This window comes from Pan troglodytes, chromosome 1 (assembly GCF_028858775.2).
Source record: "Pan troglodytes isolate AG18354 chromosome 1, NHGRI_mPanTro3-v2.0_pri, whole genome shotgun sequence".
Lineage (NCBI taxonomy): Eukaryota > Metazoa > Chordata > Mammalia > Primates > Hominidae > Pan > Pan troglodytes.
Window position 1 is genome coordinate 111012684 of NC_072398.2, and position 12493 is coordinate 111025176.

At 37.1% G+C, this 12493-nt stretch overlaps 1 protein-coding gene across 1 annotated transcript in view; it reads right to left on the reverse strand.

Annotated features, from left to right (window-relative positions):
- The window catches only part of RSBN1 (round spermatid basic protein 1), a 50846-nt gene that overhangs the window by 22730 nt on the left and 15623 nt on the right, over positions 1-12493 (reverse strand). The window lies entirely within an intron of this gene.

Below are 12493 nucleotides of genomic sequence, written 5' to 3' on the forward strand. Positions count from 1 at the left end.
TTCTCATAAGAAGTGTGCAACCTAGATCCCTCGCATGCACAATTCACAACAGAGTTCACACTCCTATGAGAATCGAATGCTGCAGGTTATCTGACAGGAGGCGGAGCTCAAGCAGCAATGCTATTATAGCTTGCTGCAGCCAGGTTTTTAACAGGCCACAGACCAGTACTGGGGGACCAGTACAGTTGAGGACCCCTGCCGTAGATACCTGAAACACAATGGTAAGTTTTTATGTATCTAAACACATTTAACTTCCCATGCTTGCAGAATAGGGAGTTGTTATGGGTCAGTGAGTGAGTGGTGAGTGAATGTGAAGGCCTAGGACACTGCTGTACACTACTGTAGACTTTATAAACAGTGTACACTTAGGTTACACTGATTTTTAAAATTTTTCTTTCTTCAATAATAAACTAACTTTAGCTTACTGTAATTTTTATAAACTTTATGAGTTTTTTAATTCTTTGACTCTTGTAATAACACATAGTTTAAAACACATTGTACAGCTATACAAAAATACTTTCTTTACGTCCTTATTCTGTAAGGTATTTTCTACTTAAAAACTTTTTTTTTACTTTTTTTAAACCTTTTTTGTTAAAAACAAAGATACAAATGCACACATTGGCCTATGCCTACAACAGGGTTGGAATGATTAATATCACTGTCTTTCATCTCCACATCTTGTCCTGCTGAAAAGTCTTCAGGGGCAATAACACTCACGGAGCTATCATCTGCTATGATAACAAAGCCTTCTTCTGTAATATCTCCTGAAAGATCTGTCTGAGGGTGTTTTACAGTTAACTTTTTTTTAATAAGTAGAAGTATGTTCTAAAATAATGATAAAAGGTATAGTAAATATAGTAAGTGATACGAATTTTTCAGCTCCATTATAATCTTACGGAGTCAGCGTTACATATGCAGTCTGTCATTGACTGAAACGTCACTACATAGCACATAAACATATATTTTATGCCACTGTACTCAACACAGGTATAGCAAACCAGACCTATTCCTGGCCACTTGAAGCTTACAGTCTAGTAAGGAGAGGCAGACACTAATCTAAACAAACATTTAATTATAAACTTTGATCTTCAGAATGTAAGATGTATGACACTATGAAAAAGAACATGGGATCCTGATCCGGGGAATAAAGTATTCCTTGAAGTAACATTGAGCTCAAATCTGAAGAACAAGTTCAGAGGGAAACAAAATCTCTTAAGCATTGCCCTTTCCAAGATCTAAAAGAAAGCTAATGATAATAAACACAGAAAGCAAAAGAGAAAAATAAAGATGAGACTGGAAAAATCAGCTGTGGCTGGATTATGGAGAGCCTAGAAGATCACATCAAGGATTCTGGAAAGCCACTAAAGGATCTGAAAAGAAGGAAAGTTACCCAATTTGCCTTTGGTTTTTTGTTTGTTTAGTTTTCTCAGAGGGGCACAAAAAGTAAAGAGATCAGCTAGGAGTATTCTATAATATGCCAAATAAGAAATGTTAGGCTAAGCTAATAACTTGATTTTAAATAGGGACTTCTTTTTAAAAGAAAAACAAAGAGATCTGAAAATTATACAGGAGATAAAATTGTCAAGATGTGGACAAAGATTGGATATGATAGATAAGAGAAAGAAGTATGAAAGATGACTACCAGGTTCTGTACTTTGGAACCTGAAAGAGCAACTACTCTCTCTTCTGGAGGAGGATCAGGTTTCACTGTTTTGGACATGATGAGCCAGAAGAATGTGATAGGTTGAAAAACGGCTTCCAAAGAACCTAACCCCTAGAACCTAATCCCTAGAATCTGTGACTGTTACCTTATGGCAAAAGGGACTCTGCAGATGTGAATAAATTAAGGATCCTGAGATGGGGAGAGTCTCCTGGATTATCCAGGTGGGCTTAAATGTAATAACACGTGTCTTTTAAAGACTGAGGCCAAGAGATATCTGAGAAGGCGATGTGATGATAGAAGCATAGCCTGGGGTAATATACTTTGAAGATGGAGGAAGGGGCCACAAGCTAGAAAATGTAAGACACAAGAAGCTAAAAAAGGCAAAAACTTGATTTTTTTCCCTCAGAGCCTTCAGAACTGTAAGAAACTAAATTTGCGTTGTTTTAAGCCATTGTTTGGGGGCCAGGTACTGTGGCACACACCTGTAATCCCAGCACTTTGGGAGGCCAAGGCAGGCGGATCACTTGAGTCCAGGAGTTCAAGACCAGCCTGGGCAACATGGTGAAACCCTATCTCTACTAAAAAAATACAAAAAATTAGCCGGGTGTGGTGGTGAGTGCCTGTAGTCTATTTCTAAATTTTCTGTCTTGCTGAACAGAGCTCATAAACTAATTACACTGATTTAATAATTAAATCTTTAGAATATATTGGTACCAGGTAAGGCACTCCTCCATCATTACTTTTTCTTTTCTGGCTGTTCTTGCCTACTTATTTTTGCATATAAACTTCAATATCTGCTTGGTTGTCTCAAAAAACAACTATTTCTATTTTATTGGGATGGTGTTCAATTTATAACTTAGGAGAAATTGTCATTCTGATATTGATTCTTCTTCCCCAGGAACACAGTAATATATCTTTCCATTTAAGTCCTCTTTTGTGTGATCAGGTTTCAACACTAATAGGAAGAATCTGATAAAGATGAAAAGGTGAAGAGGACTGCTGTTTAAACATGGTAGACTGGATGTATGATTTTTTTCTATTCCTTATCAAAATCCCACTCAAGTGAGAATAAAATAGCAAGGCTAAAATCCCAGATAGTCAAAGAGAACAGAAGTAAAAACTACAGATACAAGCTATCAAAATGTTTTTGGAAGGTGAAAAATGTACAGGGAAATTTGCAAACTGAGAACTCTGGCTAACTTTTATAGAAGGCAAGAACAAAGCATGCAACTAAAAACAAAAAAGGTGGGTTTAAAATCTGCTTGAGTCAGTGAGACCCTTCCACTTACATTCTACCTTCCTATCCCATGCTCCTTTTTCCTCACCTTATTTGTGGTAAAAGTGAACCAAATGACTACAGACACAAGGATACAAGGCACAAGCAAGGGAGAGAACCATTATACTGGAAGCAGGGAATTAAGCAAAATCCCAGTTATTTAACAATGCAATCGCCTACCTCCTTCCAAGAATTCTAGCAGACAGGTGTGTAACCTACTCCATCCCCTGACAAAAATGTGGTAGATTTTTAGCTGTAGAAACTAAAGGCCCAAGAAACAATATCTTTAAACACTAATATTTAGAGCTTTTCTCACAATATGACCACATTCCCTATCCAGTCTTCAAATGACAAATCCCACCCATGTGTTCACAGTTTCTAATGTTTTATAACGACTCATGTTTCAATATGAACAGATCACCATGTTTGATGAAAACATAACCAGAAGACTAAAATAAAAATAAAAAAGAACTTGAACAACTTAAGAGTATAAAAGAAAACTTAAAAACAAGTATAATTAGTATCAGAGAGATGAAAAAAGGTATTGTATCCATGAAACAATAGGAAGTTATTAAAAAAGGAACAGAGAACAAGAACAAGCTCTCAAACTGAAAACATTACAGCTGACATTAATCAACATTAAGAAGCTAGTTAAATCTACCCCCAGAAAGCAGGAAAAAAGACAATGAAAAATATAATAGGAAAGATAAGAAAATTGAGGTTCAATCGGGAGGCCTAATATACAATTAATAAAAGTTTCAGAAAAAAACGATAACTGAGAAAGAAAATTAACAAGTAATACAAGAAAAAGCTCCATAAAGGATGGATTTCCACATAAAAAAGGGTGGTGGGGGGTAGGGTTCAACTGCACTGATGATGTTTTATTTCTTGGGCCAGAGTGATTGTTATTATTCTTTATATCTGCGTCTGAAATATTTCATAGTAATTTTTTTTAAAGAAAAATGATCCATCTCAAGGCACATTATCCTTGGTACTCAGACATTCTGTAGTAGAAATTCTGAAAGCTTCCAGAGAGAAAAAAGCAGAACAGCTAAAAAAAATCAGGAATCATTATGGCATTGGATTTCTCAACAGCAACACTGTAAGTTTAAAGGCACTGAAGCAATGCCTTTATAAAGCTAAGAAAAATGACCCATCAATCAAATGTTACAGTTAAAGAAAAATTTTTCAGATGTGAGGATTGAGCTACTGAATTCAGGCAAGAGTCATGGAATGCCAGACAGGAGAAAGGACAAATAGAAACCCCAGGATACATGCGTGGATAAAAAGACCTATCAAAATAGGAAGATCCCTTGGCCAGGAGTTTGACATCAACCTGGAAAACACAGGAAGACCCTGTACCTTGCCCCCACCCCGACCCAAAAAAAGACATTTACACAAATGCTTACTGTAACACCATAATATTATAAAACTGTAAACAACCTCAATGTCCAAGAATAGGAGAATAAATAGTGAGTGTGATATTGTGCAATATGTATCTGGTCTTCATCCCTATTTCCTGAGGTAGGGCTCCTAAACTCCTTGTTATCTCCAAATAGCTCTATTTTTGTATGCTAATATTGACTAACAGCTTTAGGGCGGGGCTGGTCACCTGAAAAATAAAGGTACAATTAGAGGGTTGGGACGGTCAGCCCTACCCCCAACCTCCAGGGAGGGGTGCTAAAGGTCAAGCTGACCACCAACGGCCACTGGCTTAATCAATCAAGCCTACGTAATGAAGGCTTCATAAAAACTGAAGAGGTTCTGAGAGCATCTGGATAGCTGAACATGTGGAAGCAGACAGGAAGATCAACAGGAACTCATACATTTGCTGGGAGGGTGGCATACCCCAACTCTACGGGGAAAGAAGCTCCTGTGCTCGGGACCCTTCCAGACCATGCCCTGTGTATCTCTTCATATGGCTGTTTATTTGCACCCTTTAACATATCCATCACACTAAACCCATAAACATAAGTATTTCCCTGAGTTCTCTGAGCTACTCTAGCAAATCCACTGAACTCAAAGAGGGGATCGTGGGAACCCCAACTTGAAGCCAGTTGGTCAGAAGTTCCAGAGGCCTGGACTTGTGACTGGTGGGAAGGAGGGGTCAGTCCTGGGGACTGAGCCCTCTATCTGGGATCCAAAACTGACTCTGGGTAGTGTCGGAATTGAATTGGATGACACCCAGCTGGTGTCTGCTGAAGAACTGATTGCTTGCTTGTTGTGGGGGAGAAATCTCCCACATTTGGACAAAGAAGTCTTCTGTGTTGATTGCTGTTGTTTGAGAGCAGAGGAAAAGTAAAGTGTTCAAAAACAGTGATACAGCTGCCCAACAAAATACCAAATATAATGGTTAAAATTAATGTAGAGTTAGATGTATCAAAATAATCAAAAACAATGTTGAACAAAAATAACCTGCAGAATGATACACACAATACACTGTAGTTTTAAAATACAAAGGTACAAGTATTGTTTTTATGTTCATTTGGTATTAGTAAAATGTTAAAAGATAAAACGACATGATAAGCCACAAATTCAGAATAAAGATTTACTTCTAGGGAGAAAGGAAAAGTTTATTTAGAGAAAAAAAAAGCGGGGGAAAGACACGAAGCAGAAATTCGCTTAATATATTTTATACTTTTAGTTACGTGGGGAGTGGGAATGGAGAAGGGAAAGGTTGGAGGGGTAGTAGCGGGTAACTGACATCAAAGATCCTAAGCTAATGGGTATAGAGTTTCTGTTTGGTATGAGGAAAAAGTTCTGGAAACGGTAGTGGTAATGGAACAATATATATAACCAATGCCACAGAATTATACACTTTAAAATGGTTAAAATGGTAAATTCTATGTATATTTGACAACAGTTTTTTAAAAACCTTAGCAGGCTAAGGGATGGTATTCATAACACAAGTAGACAAATTAGCCTGACAAATTAGCCTTTGAGGAGGAGATAGAATATCTTCTCTACTGTAACAGGAGAGAATGAGGAAAAGATGTATACAGATAAAGTTTAAATAGTATTTATGAAGAACAGGTAAACAAGCTAAACAAAGAAAAGAAGTAGGCTTCCCAGGCAATGTTGACAACCCAATGGGAAGCATTATAAAATGTCATGAAGAGACAAAGTCCCCAGTGATGGCCAATCAAAACATGATTTTTTAAAATTTGCACTTTACTGTAGAGGTCAGATAAGATTATCTCTTAGTTTATGATGCTCTGAAATTCTAAAAAGATGCTATCTACAGGTCAAATGAAAGGAACTAGAGTAATGGTAGATGGTATATGGTTTAAAACAGTGTTTCTTAAACTTGCCTGATCATAGGAATCAAGTCGGTCAAGGTACTTATTTCATGCCTCACTCCAGACCTCATGAACCAAAATTTCCAGAAGAGGAACCTGAGAGTCTAATGTATATTTGAACTAGCAACCCCAAATTATTCTTAGGATCTGGCAAGTTTGGGAAACTCTGGCCTGGAAATAGCACCTGAAAACAAAGAACAAGTTGAATTCTACCGCTTTCCGGAGTTTATGTACTGGAGCACAGTGGAGGAACAAACAGAATTGGGAGGACTGGAGGGAGGTAAGTACGAGACCAAAGAACAGAAAAAACTAAAGCTGCCATGGAAGCAGGAGACATAACGCCAACAGGAAAAACGCAGTCTTTGGTAAAATCAGAAGGGAAAGTGGGGAGGGGAGAAGGATGTGGCATCAAAGAGAAATATGCCTATTAAAAAAAATAATAGTTTTGCATAAAATTTATTCTCTTTATAATATCTATAAAATGTTAAACAATTATCTTTGAATATATATACTGCTGTCAATACATATGTAGTGTTTAAATTAGAAACTCAACTTCACAGTTATCCTGTATGAATTTCTGAATTAAGTAAGCTCAACTGTGTCCCCAATACATAGAGCTTCTACAAAGGACAATTATAAATCTGTTAATAACTCAGGAGAACACCAAGCTAAAAAAGCACTATGTGGAAAACCCTGTGTATGGGGGTTGAGAGCGGGTGTGGATTATTCCACAGAACTCACGTTTCAGGAAGAAGCCTATTCAAGCTGACTTTTTAAAACACAGAAAGGAAAAAACTAGCCAGCGATCTTCCTAACCTTGTGCCTTGTGAATAGAAAGGCATTCCTACTTTAAAATATATAGTGAAAAAACAGTGTGACTGGGTCAAAGTGAGTACTTAAAATAAGAGGAAAAAAAAAAGAATCAAGCCTACCATTTTTATTTATGCCATTTTATTTTATAAAACCTGCTACTTAAAATGTTTATTTCTCCTTTTCTATAACACACTAATAATGCATACAGTTCCTTAAGGGTTTCTGAGCTATTTCCCAAGCTATATACTACTCTACTAGTTCTATTCTTATTAGTATTACCAATTCATTATAAAATGTTAATCAATCAAAGATCAGAGTGCATATAACAAGCCCATATAACGCCTTGTCCCAACACACAACGAGGGAATAACATTTTTTGTTTCTCTCTGGAACCGTAGACACTAAAATTGTACACGCCAATGCTACAGAACATTATCATTTTATAGAGTAATAAAAGTAATATAAGAAATAAAACTACCTAAAGTTAAAAAGCTTTGATTCTCAGTGAAACCTCAAAATTATATATGAAAATTTTTGAAAAAGATACTTAAAACATGCAGATTTGCCAATCTCCCCTACCCCCAGCAAACACATAACACACACTCCTCTCCATGTACATCCTTCAATTACTTAGTTGCCAGAAGATCTCAGAGGTGATATTGAAAACAATTCCCTTTTAACTTCACTGTATTTTTAGTGTTTGTTATTATTTGCGCTTGCAATTTATGTACAGATTTTGAGACCTATATGGCCTTGGTGGTCCATTTACTAGCAACATCAGCATCACCAGAAAATGCAGACTATAAGCAAAGCTAGTGCTCACACCTGTAATCCGAACATGCTAGGAGGCCAAAGCAGGAGAATCCGTTGAGACCAGGTGCTCAAGACTAGCCTAGACGACATAGTGAGACTCTGGCTCTATAAAAAAATTTTTAAATTAGCCAATTGTAGTAGTACACACCCGTAGTCCTAGCTACTCTAGAGGCTGAGGCACTGGAAATAGCACCTGAAAGCGAAGAACAAGTTGAGTTCCACCACTTCCTGAAGTTTATGTACTGGGGTACAGTGGAGTAAGAAACAGTAGAAAGACTACTAGAGCCTAGGAGTTCAAGGCCTCAGTGAGCCATGATCACACTTCATGATCACACTTCAGCCTGGGCCACAGAGCGAGACCCCATCAAAGAAAGGAGAAAGAAAGGAAGGGAAGGGAGGGGAAGGGGAAGGGAGGAAGGAAGGAAACTCAACTTTATAAAGTTATCCTGTATCAACTGCTAAGAGTTAAGTAATCAAACAAGGATCAGCTTACTGTTTCAATGGACATATAAATTTTTCTGCTCTGGTATTAGAACATTTAAGTTTTCTAGAATGTTAAAAGAAAACCCTATATGTGGATCCTAGCTTTAGCCACCACAATAATTTAAAAATATAAAAATAACAGAAGTTTTCATTTTTCTTGCACAAAATCTACATTTTACTTTCTCCTGCTTAGAGGAGCTGAGTTCTAAAGCTTCTCAAAGTTTAATGTGCATATGAATCACCTTTTAAAAATGCAGATTCTGATTCAGAAAATCTGGGTAAGAGCCCAGTCTACACTCCTAGCAAGCTCCCTGGTGGTGCCAAATTCATACATAGAGCAAACTTTTAGTAGCAAGGTTCTAAAGAAAAGGCATAATTTACAATAGTATTTAGCTGTCCACGGTTTGCAAAGCACTAATCTTAATAATGTCTCCAATTCAATTCCTAATTGATAAACCTACCACTTTCCCATCCTTACTTACTGGATCCTTCATATGGATAAAATAAACACTTCATTCTTAAAATGCAGAAAACTTCTAGTCTTTCTTCTGCCTGCCTTTCTTTTTGGTCTTTTCCCATGCTCATCATACTTACTTGTGGATGCATCACAAGATTCCACCCTTAGTTTCATCTCTTTTCCACTGCTATTGCTGGTTCCATCTTCTGCATCTCTGCATCTCCTGCATTAATGGGTTCAACTTCTGCATCTCCAACCTAGACACATCTCTCAAACTTGGATCCATACATTCAATTCCTAAGAGTTCTTTTTTTTTTTCTTTTTTTCTTTATTGAGACTTGCTCTGTCGCCCAGGCTGGAGTGAGTGACGCGATCTTGGCTCAGTGCAAACTCCACCTCCCAGGTTCAAGCCAGCATCCCAAGCAGCTGGGATTACAGGCGCCCGCCACCATGTCAGCTAATTTTTGAATTTTTAGTAGAGATGGGGTTTCACCACTTTGACCAGGCTGGTCTCAAAACTCCTGATCTCAAGCAATCTGTTCACCTCAGCCTCCAAACTGCTGGGATTACAGATGTGAGACACCATGCCCAGCCTCCTAACAGTTATTTCTAACCGTAAATTCCCACAGGTACCTTCAACTCAAAATATCTCAAACTGAACTCATCAACACCCTCTAGCCACAGAAACCGGCTTTTTCAACCATGTATTGGCTTTGACCAGCATCGCCATCCACCCATTTGTCCAAACCACATCTGAAGACTATCTCTCTCTCTCACCAAGACTAGTTAAATCTCAACCTTCTAATTATTTCTCAAATTTCTTTCTTTTCTCTCTAATGTCAGTACCAGTTTGGACGTGGAGCATTTATGACGTGGTTACTATCGTAACTAACTGGTATTCTTGCTTCCAATCTCATATCCTGCACCACCAATTCCATCCTCCACACTATTATGTAACCTTTGCAAACATAAATGGATAGCAAGCATTTCCCTATTAAAATTCACCAATGACTCCCAATTATCTTTAGGAAAAAGTACCAACTTTTTAAAAGCATGTCATCTAAGGCTCTTCACAATCCTAATCATGTCTCTCTCTCTCTGGTCTCAACTCCTTCCATCCCTTAACAGTCAGTGCATACTCTTGCCATGTCAACCTATTTGTAGCTCCCTCTAAGTGCCACATTCTCAAATGCCTCTGTGTATTTGCATAGGCTGTTATTCGCTTAAAATGTTCTTACCAAGTTAAGTATTAACATGCTTTCAAGATTGTACTCAAGCATCACATGGCTTAACATGCCTTTTCGAATTACCTCAAGTCTGCATTAGGTAACACAGACAGTGCTCCCTCTATTACAGGGTTTTCCCTATGCGTACCTCTACTCAAATCGTACTCTGTATTACAATTGCTGGTTTACTCATCTCCCCCACTAGACTGAGCTCATCAATTAGTCCTTTTAAGAACACAGTGCCCAGTACATGGTAGGTTCTCAGTAAGTGCTTGCTGAATAAACTATCTTGAAATATAGTCACGAATAATTATTATGGCTACATATTTAAACTATAAATAACTTCCAATAACTATGTCTCTAAAGCAATAAAAAATTTATTTGACTTTATTTCTAGGTTTAACAGAACTTAACAAAATGTCAAAAGACTTCAGGTAAGTCCACACTGCCCTAGGTATTTGTTTAATTCCCAACGATCTAAAGGGATTTGTTAAAAATATTAGAAACAAAGCCTTTTGCATGCTGTTTCACACGGAGATACTTTAATTTCACTGACCAGAGTGTTAGACAAATAAAAGCACTAATCTCTTCTCCATGGTAAAATGATGTGAACATTGTTCAGGTGGCCTGGGTTTGCATCTGGACTCTTCTACTTACTAGCTATATGACCTTGGATAACAAACAATGAACATCTCCCAGCCTCAGTTTCTTCCATGGGAAACACAGATGAAATTGCTTACCTACCTACCCACTAGGTTGTTTCAAATATTCAGATATGAATGTGAAAGCATTTCTATAAACCATGAAGTGCTAAATCAATTTGAACTACTGTGTTAACTTCTATCCCAATATCTGCTAAAGTTGCAAACTTCAAAGTTTAGTGGGCTAATCCAACCTCCCATATCCACACCATACTCTTCTCTAATGACTGAAAATTCATAAATAAAATTAAGTTCCAGGACCACCAGAGCACAGGACTCATTCAACAGTCCTCAATATTCTTATGTGGTTGAAGTGTTTAATATCTAATTTAATCATAATCTGAAATGTTCTTAAAAAGTGGTTATTTTTTAAATCTCAAAGTAAGTATCAAGGTAAGTTGTTGGTACAGTCATTTAAATTTCAGCTCCATTTTAAAAAATTAATTGGAGGACAAAAATCAGCAGGGAATATTTCAAGATATTTTCTTTTATTAACTATTTAGACTGGATACTGTCTGTTGACATACAAATTTGATCCACTTTAACTAATACGAATGTTAAAAAGTCACCCTTACAAAACTGGGACAGTTCTCCCCCAAATTTCTGGCTTATTTCTCAGAAATGCTTGTTGGTCTATCAAAAGAGAAAGTTTGCTGCATTTTTCTAAACTAAAAAAATGATAGAGCATGTTGATTCTGCTCTCAGCAATATCTTTCCTTGTTAAATAGGGAACTTATGGGGATTATGGACTATATTAAGAGAAATGTTTTCAGTCTCATCTGCAATATTTATAAAAATAGGATTCCTTGACCTTCAAAGGGCAAAACTTAAAAAAAAAAATGAAAATGAAAAAAGAAAATCTACTACAAAAGTCAGCACTTCGGTACCTGGTTGTGGTAATAAGGCCAAAATCCAAGACGAAGCCCTTTATTGCACATGGTGTTCCAACATCTTGGGCAGCCCCATCTTGCGACCTCTCCACATTGGCTGCTCCTGCTCTCTCTACTGCAGAGAGAACTTCAATTAGAGAAATTCTGAAGCTCATAAATCTAAACTGGATACTCCCCTCATTGGAGGCAAAAATGGTAAGACTCACTAAAAAAGATTCAAGTTAGAGGAGGTTTCAAATAAATCTAAGTGGCTTGAAACCGCTATAATTCAGGCAGCTGAGAGTCTTATTACGGCAACAATCTATTTACCTAAAAATATATATATATATAAAGGGAAAAGAATGGCAGCAAATTACTAGACAACCTGAAAAAACAGAACATATAATCATAAAAGTTGAAAAAGTGAAAGTCTCCACTAAAGTTGAATTTATAATATATACTGCAGAAACTTATAGCTGACCATTTATATTCAATTCTTATGAGAAAAGCAAGTAAGAAAAAAACTAGGACACATTATTAACTTCTTATTCCCTGAAATAACTTCACTGAAAAAAATGTTTGGTTAAAACCACTGGTTAAGAAGCAGACGTTTCCCTGCTGACTTAAGCCTAGCTGCCCATGCAAGGCTTCAAAAAATGTCTTCACCTACAACAATGTATAGGCAGAAGGAGCAGAGGCTATGGCGTTCTTCCTAATGACACTTCCAAGTCACATAAATGGGGTATATTTCTGGGATGGACTGCCAACAAGTTACTGAAAGAGATATAAAAACTCCAAAAACCTGGCATATAAACAGGCCCATGCCCTCACGTGTTTTATTATGATATAAAAGCAAATCTTAACTAAAGTTATCCTGAGACTAACAGATCTCA